Source organism: Gossypium arboreum, chromosome 12 (assembly GCF_025698485.1).
Source record: "Gossypium arboreum isolate Shixiya-1 chromosome 12, ASM2569848v2, whole genome shotgun sequence".
In the NCBI taxonomy this organism is placed as follows: Eukaryota; Viridiplantae; Streptophyta; class Magnoliopsida; order Malvales; family Malvaceae; genus Gossypium; species Gossypium arboreum.
The window spans coordinates 91,189,004-91,199,579 of record NC_069081.1 but is presented as its reverse complement, the minus strand read 5'-3'; the positions used below and the strand labels follow the sequence as shown (position 1 = coordinate 91,199,579).

At 31.6% G+C, this 10,576-nt stretch overlaps 2 long non-coding RNA genes across 2 annotated transcripts; one reads left to right on the top strand and one right to left on the bottom strand.

Annotated features, from left to right (window-relative positions):
- Positions 1-3,300: 3,300 nt before the first annotated feature.
- Positions 3,301-4,613, top strand: LOC128285229 (uncharacterized). The gene is made up of 2 exons (XR_008275673.1): positions 3,301-3,454; positions 4,370-4,613. It is a non-coding gene; the product is annotated as an uncharacterized LOC128285229 (long non-coding RNA).
- A 2,891-nt stretch (positions 4,614-7,504) lies between these two features.
- Positions 7,505-8,206, bottom strand: LOC108479020 (uncharacterized). Its single transcript, XR_001870385.2, has 2 exons — positions 7,960-8,206; positions 7,505-7,678 (listed from the first exon to the last, which is right to left on the bottom strand). It is a non-coding gene; the product is annotated as an uncharacterized LOC108479020 (long non-coding RNA).
- Positions 8,207-10,576: the final 2,370 nt, after the last annotated feature.

The window sequence follows — 10,576 nt, the reverse complement described above, 5'->3', positions numbered from 1 at the left end:
AATTCAAAAAAAATTAAACACGGCTTTTTTTTGCAAAAATTAGAGACAACTTTGACAAAAATTGAGAGAAATTTGAGAGAATTTGGAAAGAATTTAGAGAGGTTGTTAGAGGACTATTGTGTGAAAAAATGAAAGGGGGAGGGGCCTTTTATAGTTTTTTTTTAACTGTTGGAGTTCAAACGGTCATATGATCGTTCAGGGCAAACGCTTCCTTGGGGAGCGTTTTGTCCACGTCAGCACAAAGCGCTTCCATGACAGTACCTTGACTTCGCACTGACTTGGACGCGCTTTCGGGGAAAATGATCCTTTCCTGTAAATAATGAAAAAGTCGGACCATTTCGGTAAATAACGAAATAAAAGGGCTTATTTTAGTAAATTGCCCAACTTTAAATATCAAAATGAATTAAAAAATAATTTAGTTACCAAAAATAAAAATAAAAATATCTTTTGAGAACTAAATCAAGGATGAGATTAAAATATATGTAGCTTAATTTTACTACCTATACATTATAAGGGGTGACGATAAGGGGGTTGATTGGGACCCGACCATCATAAAATGTAAATTTAACTTTTGATTTTTAAATTGATATATCGTAGAATTGTACTTTGCCCTTTTAAAAATGATAAAATATTGACTTAATCTTTTAAAAAATCATAAAAATATAAGCAACAGACAAAAGTGTTTGTAGTCCTTCAAACAATTTAGGGTTTATAAAATAATTTACTTTTTCTCAATAAAAATATTGCAATGCTTCAATTTTTTTTTTTCTATATTCAGTTCATTAATCTTTCACTATCACACTATCAAACGCATCAATTTTTTCTCCCATTTTTGCTGCAAATATCAAACACATCTTTAAAGATAATGATAACGTGAAGGTTTTGTTTTATAGCAACAGCTGAAAATGTACAAATTAAAACAACATGTTGATTGTCTCACCTGGATTTGTCTTTTTTCTTACTGTCACTGAAAATTTCGCAACATGATTCACGACATCATTCTTCTGTTCATACAACATCAACTGGTTCACCTACACCACCAAGTCAAACCTATTACATATATTTTATATGATCAAGAATTTTTTCATATTTATTTTATGACTTATGAAAATTAAAATTTTCGAAGTTTATAATAACTCTATTCAATAATATTATTTTAAATTTCAAACTTAAATTCTCTTTAGAAAATATAATATATCTTACCATTATATTTAATATTCGATAATAAATTTCAAACTTGAATTTTCTTTTAAAAATATAATATATGTTACCATTATATTCAATATTCGATAATAATAAATCTTCCAGAGATTCCCACTTTATATTATCCACGTTTTAGATACTTGCAATTTCCATAATTCATTGGCCGTTGACGGGTATGACTTAGGGTTTGAATGAGATATATGCTCATAATTTATTTGAGTTTGGTTTAGGAAAAAATGAATTTAATTATCTAATTATTGACTGGAATGAAGTTAGAAATTTTTTAGAGGCCTCAATTTGAATTATAAATTTTGAGAGGGTTAAAAATTTCATTTTATTATAATATTAATATAAAATTTTATAATTTTAAGAGATTAAACTATAATTTTTATTTTATTTTGGAGAGGGCATAATTGAATTTTTAATTGTAGAATGGGTCAAATTAGAATTTTACCATTAAATTAACTTAAAACTTTGCAAATACTCAAGAGATTAAAGAGGTAAATTTTCATTTTCCGAAGGCCAGGACCTACCTACCTCCTCTAACTTCAGGGGAGTAGCTAGGGGAGCTAGTAGACCTCGACCTCCTAAAACAGAAAATTTTCTATTTAAACCTTTTAAAATTTTTAAAATTTTAAATTAATGGTTGTAAAATTACACTTTGGTTCTTCTAAAAATGATTGAAATTTGATTTAATCATTTAACAATTATAAATATATAGGCTATTAAAATTAGGGGTGTGCAAATTTTGGGTAAAATAGATTTAACTGACCGAACCGAATTAATTCAGTTAATCGGTTGGTTAACCGAATTAATTCAGTCGGGGGTCAGTTAATATATTTTTGGAAGTACGGTTACCAGTTAATTCAGTTAGAAATCGATTACTTAAACAAAAATTTATATTTTTATATACATTTTACATATATTAAATTCGGTTAATTTTTTATATGCTTTATACTTGTTTTAACAATATATATATATAAATTTCAGTTAATTCAACAGTTAACTGAATTAATTGAAAATTTTGGTTCGGTTAATTTTTTTTGAAAAAATTTCTATTCGGTTAACGGTTAAGGGTTTAAAAGTTTGGTGCTAGTTCTGGTTGATTAACCAATTGAACACCCCTAATTAAAAATGGTGAAATTACATTTTTACTTTTGTAATAATTACAATTTTATTTTACCCCCTAAAAAAAAAATTCTAGTTTCGCCCCTGTCTAACTCTACCCATAATTATTGAGTCAAGTTTGAGCTATTGATCAAACTGAATTCAAGAGCCTAACTGAATTTTTTTTTTCAAATATATTACTATATTTTGAAATTATATTTTACACGAACTGATTCTCAAATTGTGATATATTAATCAGGTCACCTTCGTCAAAAATAGACTGGATTCAAAATTACCAATACCAAAAAAAATAAGTGTATATATATAAAGAGTGTAAATATGAATGAATGTACTCAAACATAAATTCAAAATAAACTTGATCGATTTTGAATATAAAAAATAATAAAGGAGTTAAATTGAAATTCGAGTCTGGAGCTTACCGTTGTTGGGATTAGGAATGGTTGGTGCTGTAACGCCCCAATTTTCAGGAATTCTGTGAATGTTGGCATAGGTTTAATTATGTTAGTGGGCCTCTAGAAAGCCCAAACTTAAGATAGAACCCGACAATTTTAGTTAATTTTTGTTCCATAAGAAAAAGGGGGTGAAATTATGAAATAGGACCTATGTGAAAATGTTTGAAAATGCTATAGGCTAAATTGAAGTGGCCAAATAAATAGTAGTGCAAAATAGGAGGATTTGCATGACAAACCTCCCATTTTACATGAAGTGGCCAGCTATCATGTTGTTGTAGACAAAATGTACACTTGATATCCATAATTTATGGTACAAATTGATACAAATTGATAATAGGTTAGGTAAATGTTCCATGATAATGGGTTAGGTAAATGTTTCATGATAATAGGTTAGGTAAATGTTCCATGATAATAGGTTAGGTAAATGTTTCATGATAATAGGTTAGGTAAATGTTTCATGATAATGGGTTAGGTAAATGTTTCATGATAAGAATTTCATGTCTTTTGTATTAAAGAATTAAATGGATGAAATATGAAGTTTTATTAAAAGAAAAAGGGATGAAAAGAACAAAGTTTTGTCCATCTTTGTTCATCATAGCTGAAAGTTAGAGAAGAGAAAGGAGAGGAGAAAGCTCTTAAGTATTCGGTCATTAGGAGGAGGAAAATTGAAGGTAAGTTCTTGGTACCTTGCTTCTATTTTGAGGTTCATGAGTTCTTCTTGATTCTACCTTAACTCTTGAAGTATATTTTGATTTTTAGTTGTGTTGTGAGCATTTGGTCATGAATTAAAATGAAGGAAATGGTTGTTGTTTCATGTTTTTTGATGAAAATGGAAGATATGTGAAGTTGAGCCAAACAAATGAGCATGCATGTGCCTTAGATGCTAAAGGAAAAATCGGCTAACATGTTGTGCTTTGAAATGATGAAATGGAGATTTTGCTTAAGTAAAAATCATAGATATGTGATGATTGATTGGTGATATACATGTTTAAATAACATGCATGCAAGATAGGTGTATGAAAGAGTGATTTGGTAATAAATCTGCTTGGGACAGCAGCAGTAACGTGACTTTGGAAAATCACCATAAATTGTGGGAGATAAATTAGAAGCTGAATAAATTATGTGATTAAATCTTATTGAGTATAGTTTCTAATGAAATAAACAAGAACATATTTTGAATTCTGTACAATGAGAAATTTGATTCGTAATGAAGAGTGGTCAGATTAGTCAAACAGTGAAACATGGGAAACTTTGAGAAAAATCTGGTATTGATTGGCTATACCAAAAATTCTGAAAATTTTATGGATAGAAGATATATGAGTCTATTTTCAAGGAAAATTAACGGAACTTGATTTGGAGTTTCGTAGCTCCATTTATAAATGATTTAGTGACTGTTGCTCAGGAAGACAGCTTGCAGTGAAATTATGATTATGTGGTAAACATTGACAAAATTTGTTAATGAGTTGCTTATTATTTTCTTATAAGCTTACAATGATCTGTAGGTGTGGTTGGCCGAATATTATAAGGGGTTAATACGTAGTTCGTATTTGAATAGTTAGATTAATGTGTTAGTAATCCAATTGTAGGCGGTTCGTGTGTGGATCTCGTCAGCATATCGTCGCAAACAGGTGTGTAACTAACACCCTCTTTCTTAGTCTAGATCGGCAAAAGTCGAAAAGCCGAAATGCCGAAAATCGGTATTTTGTAGATTTACGAGTGTGCGAATGCTCGTGAGGTAAATCGATTAATGTTTTTGGTAAGCTGCAATGTTTGGACTGCAAAGTGCATAATTTCTGTGCCCTCGATATTTTTGGGCTTAATGGGCCAAAATTGGAATGATGGGCCAACGGGCCCAATTCGGTAAGAACCCTCGGTAGTGATTCTGTTAATATGTGAAAGGTAGGAATATGCATGAAAACCCTAAAATGGATAAATTACTGAAATACCTTTAAAAGTGAAAAATTTACAATTTTACTCCTAGGAGATAAATTCTTGAAATACCCCTAGGTTAAATTGACCTAAATGCATGTTTGATCGTTGTTATTTACTACATGCCATGTTGTTATTATCGATGCATGGATGGGATATTGACGGAGGAAGTACTGAAAGTGGCTTGTCCATACTTGGAGGCTTTGCCTCAATTTATCGTTAACTCGAGCAAGAAGGTTTGCAATGTGGAGTGTTGGGTGGGTGGGTTGAGCTATTCCCACATGGAGTGTATGGCTGGTACGGTGGAGTGTAGTGGTTGGTGGGTTGAGTAGTCTCCCAAATGGGCTTGCATATGTTATTGATGTTGCATGTATTTTGAAATGGGCCTATGGGCCATCATCGTTATCTGAATAAGGGCTAAGGCCCGGTTTATTGTAATCTGAAAAGGGCTCTAGCCCAGACCACTGTTACCCAAATGGGCTTGATATGTTTCTTGATGTTGCATGTATTTTGAAATGGGCCTATGGGCCCCATCATTATCTGAATAAGGGCTAAGGCCCGGTTTATTGTGTCTGAAAAGGGCTCGCCCAAGACCACTCACTATTACGAATGGGCTTAGGCCCAATGGGCTTGAGTGACTTGGACTTTGAATGGGTTTTCCTTACACCGAGTTTCCCCAAACTCACCCCTTTTATTTTCATCCACGCAGAAATCCCCAACCATAGTGGGCTTGGAGGCGTGAGGGAATTTGAGTGGCCACCGCTCGAAAGTTTGATTTTCTTCGGTGAACTAGACATCCTTTAATTACGTTTGAAGTTTTGGGTGTTTTTTAAATGTAATAAGGCCGCTTAATTATTTTTGATGGTTTTAATATGTATTACTAAGATAGGTATTACTTATTTTAACTGTTGAAATTGGATAATTTTAGGGCACGTTTTCAAAAACAACAATTGATTTCAAAATAATACGACAACAAGCAAAGCTTCCGCAATGAAAGTATTTTCCAAAATTAATCACTTTTCCTAAAAATGACTTAATCAAAATCGGTTTCCTAGAAATATCCATGACGTTAAGGTGTGGCAATGGCGGTATGCATGTCTAGGATTGGATCCGAAGGGAGCTTGGTACTTAAGCAGTCCGATGGACTCACCACCTCTTTTCCGGTTTTCTACCTGGTGCACAGCTTCCATTCACTTTAACCCTTAATGAATTAATCTTTTGAACATCAAGTACGATTTTCTGGACTTAGAATGGTAATTTTTTTTTAACGCTTTTGATGTGGCATGTCGGATCCGGCTATAACTTCTGGGCCGGGTTTGGGGTGCTACAGGTGCAAATCAAGCAAGGAGATCATGCATGTGGCTATATATATATATTGATGTCTTTTGGACTCGTTGCTTTTAGGGTTATGGTATTTGGAATCAACCGACAACCATGGTGTTTCCGGTTTCCAATTAGAAAAAATTAATTTGTAATTAATTTTTTAGATTTAATATATATGGAGCCACTATATGAATTTAACTGATCCTTAAACTTGAAAATTATAAGTTAATTTGAATTTTTTAAGTACCTGATTAACATTGTTAAAGTATATTGATGTAATATTGACGACAAATACTATGGTGATACTTGACAATTTTTTTGTCACGTGTCAAAATATGAGTTTGTCATGTGTCAGCAGTTATTGGTCGTCAATATCACATCCGCATCACAATATTAGGTACCTAAAAAAAAATACCAAATTAGTTTATGATTTCCTAATTTATGAACCAATTATTTAGCAAAAAAAGAAATCTAAGAACTAATTAAGTCCAAAAAAAATTTAAGTACCAAATAGATACGAACTCAGAAACTTTCTCATATGTTAAATTTTAAAATAAATTATTTTGTAAGATATATTCAAATGGGAACATATTTAATTATTATTTATCTCAAATTGTTGGCATTTGTAAAATTATACATATCTAAGGAGCAAAGGTATCCTATAATTTGGCTTTCTTTAGGGGTGATTAAAAAAATAATTTATCGGGTTTTGATCCATCTCAACTCTAAAAAAAATTTAATTTTTTGGGTAAAAGTATTAAGGAGGTCCATATATTAGGAGCTAGATTGCATTTTTCCCTCTTTATTAAAAAAGAGAGTAAATTAGTCCTTCTATGTTAGATCAAAGAGCAAACTGGTCCTTCTATTAAAATTTTCTTGGTAAAAAGACCTTCTAATCCCTATCATTTTTTTTAAAATTTAGCAATGATCCCTCTTAAAAAATCAAAGCAATTTAATACTTATCAATTTTGAAAGTGGGCAATTAAGGACAATTAGTCTTGACGTTAATGCTTTCCATCAATTGTACGCAATTTTGATTAGTATAATAACAAATTTAGCCCTTAATATTTACATGTTTTATCATTTTGATTTTGATTTTGAAAACTTCAACAAGCTTAACCTCAACAATTACACAAATGTTATAGGCTAAATTTGTTAAATCGAGACCACATTGACAAAATATCTAAAATTAGAGCTAAATTTGTTATCATACCATTGAAAATTGCGTACAATTGACAGAAAATATTAACGTCAAGACTAATTTTCCTTAATTGCTCGTTTTCAAAATTGTCAGGAATTAAATTGCTTCGATTTTTTTAAGGGTAAGCAAAACTCGATTAGAATCGAAATCTTTTTTGAATTTTGAGTTAATCGAATTGAGTTATTCGAGTCAACTCGAATAACTCTGTAATAGGCCCAATTTGCACAGGCCCATTCAGAAACCAAAAAAAGAAAAAAACAAATCAAAATAAATTAAACAGTCCAAAGTCCATTTACATACGGCCCAAAAATAAAAACCCTAGTGGCCCAACAAGCCCAAGACCTAAACAATTTTCAGCCAAACAGCAGAAACAGAAACCCTAGGTGCGTTATTGCCTCCTCCACATCAATCTCTATACACAGCTGGCCTATGGCCTCCGTACCTGCAGACAGGACAAAAAACACAACAGCAAATGAAGAAAAAACGAAAAACTTTGTATTTTTTTTTCTTTCTCGGCTATAAAAGCCACCATAAATTAGTTGTAATTTTTTTTACGAGATATTGAATACAAAAATATTTCACAAAGATTCAAATATGAAAATAAAAGCAAATCAAAACAAAGGCTAACAAAGGTGGTTTTTCCTTTTAATATCTTTTATTTTTATCCTTTTTTATTCGTTTTTTTAAAGAAATAAACAAAATTAAATGAGGGTCGAATCTTACCCTTTTGAGTTCGCACTGTCATAGGGCTAGGTCGAGGTTGCCATCTCCGATGAAAGATGGTATTTTTTCAAGGTTTAGAAGTAAAAAAAGCCCAAAAATGTCCATTTTTTATCTTCAGCCACCGTGGACGACGGCGCCGACACTGGCGGCAGGGGCCGCCACGGTGGCTAATGGCCGGATCCCTGACCCGAAATCGGGAGGAAAGGAGGAGGTTGAGAGCTTTTTTATGTTTTTTTAGAAGAAGTGAGAAAATGAAGTTTTTAAAAAAAAATTGATTTAAATAAAGAAGCAAAATGACGCTGTTTTGAGCTAGGGACCCAGGTGTCAAAACGACGCCGTTTAGGGCCTATCCGCGCTCAACCCGTCCCGCACCAAGGGAGATCCGCGTGTTTTCACCTTTTGGGATATATATCCCCCTAGTCCTTCTGCTTTTTTGGGCTGTTCTGATTTAGTCCTTTTTTTTCATTTTTTTATTTTTTAAAATTGGACCACAGAATTTTTTGAGCTTTTTAAATTAGTCCCTGGCTCGCTGATCTCCTGGAGAAGGGATCCGTGTCCAGGGTATTAGATTATTTTCTTATTTGGTCTTTGATAGTTCAAGCGTGCTTTGTTTTGGTCCTTGATAGCTTTTATTATTATTATTATTTACAATTTGTACTTCGAATTTAAGTTCGATTCCAATCTCGTCATTATTCATTTAATTTATTTATTTAAAAAACTGTTTTATTTAATATTCATTTAATATTTTATTTATTTATTCAATTAACTTCTTTTTAAATAAGATTTATATTCGCTCTATTTATTGATTTACTTATTATTTCCTTTTAAATTGGCTTGATTGTTTTTTTATGAACTTTCAAATTTTAGATTTTCTATTATTATTATTATTATTACTATTATTATTGTTGTTGTTGTTGTTGTTGTTGTTGTTGTTGTTGTTGTTGTTGTTACTTATATTATTATTTTTATTATTATTGTTACTTATATTATCATTTGCATCATTCTTATTATTGTTTATGCTTGTTAGCATTATGATTCATTAATATCAATGCTATATATGTTATATTTTATTATGCATATTATGTCATTATTACTTCAAATGTATGTTGCACTCTCATTATTAGCCATGTATGACCCTTTTACGTTTTAAATGATTTCTTTTTAAACATAATCAAATAAACTACACCTATATCATTTTAAATATTTCATTATTTTTTAACCAAATTCGTAAAAAGAAATTTAAAAATAGGCAATATTTGGTATTTCGGGGATTCGAGAAATCGTACCCTAACTTACGGGTTTCGATTTACTCGTTAAACCTAAATAGCCAAATATCCTTTTAGAATTAAAATGCATGAATTTTAAATAAAAATAAAGGCAATATTCTGCGTTTAGAAACTCGAGAAGGTCGTGCCTTAACTTAAGGGGTTTCTATTTTTCTCATTGGATCTAAACAATCGAATATCCTTTTAAAAATCAAAATACAATTTTTAAAATAAAACAATTAAAAGGAAAGCTTATTTTCGAGGGTTCAAACGTCGTGTCCTAACTTATGGGATGTGACATTTTGTTATCTCGAGACGAGAGGGCCTTTAATGCTCGTTTCAATTTATTCAAGCATTTTCTTAAATCAACATTAATAAAAAAAAGGATTGTATTTTGAATTCTTTTCGAGTTTTCAACTTTCGACGTTAAGACATTAATTAATCAATTAGGTACTAATTTTAGGCATTACGAGGGTGTTAATACTTCCTCGTACGTAACCAAAACTCGAACCCGTTTTCTCGAATTTCGTAGACCAAAATTGTTGTTTTAGTAAATCAAAACGTTTTATTAAAAAGATCAATCACAAGGTGACCTGATCACACCTCATAAAAAAGATTGGTGGCGACTCTCATTTTTCGTTTTCGTTTTTAAAAACTAAAAGTCGATTTCAAAAAAAATGGTTTCGACAGCATGGCGACTCTGCTGGGGACAAAATAAGATAGTCAAGCCACGATTTGATTAATTCTTGTCTTATTGGTCAAAAATTGATGATTCGATTTTAAATTTATGATCCTTTCGTTGCATTTCATCCGACTTTTGTTATAATTTTCATCACTTTGTTCATATTTGTTTTAATTGGTCCGTGTCTTTTGGTTTATTTCCGCATATTGCATTGTATGACCATTTAATCTTACCCTTTTAAGTGAGAGTGAGAAGCTAGTCCTTCGTGAGATCTTCACCTCCGTATAGGATAGTGGATCACTTTTAGGATACATCTTTACCTATGTCTTCGTAAGAATTTTATCTCCATATAGCCATAAGGAAATGTATTCCCCTGAACTGAACTCGGTCCGTATGAGTTTATAATGGGTGAGGATTGAGGAATTTGCCGATTTAGGTACCTTTTCTTTAGAACCGAACCACATATAATGAGCCATAAGAGCCCGCCCTAGGTAGAGCAGCACCGAACCATTAGTGGTTAGCAGAATAGGAACTTTATTATTCCTTGCTTACTTTAAATTTTTAGTTTTGTATAAAATGTACTGGCTTGCTTTGTTTTGCTTTGATTGTGATTGCATGACATTTCCATCATAAATAAGGTGTCGATTCACGTTCGATTACTAAATAGAGA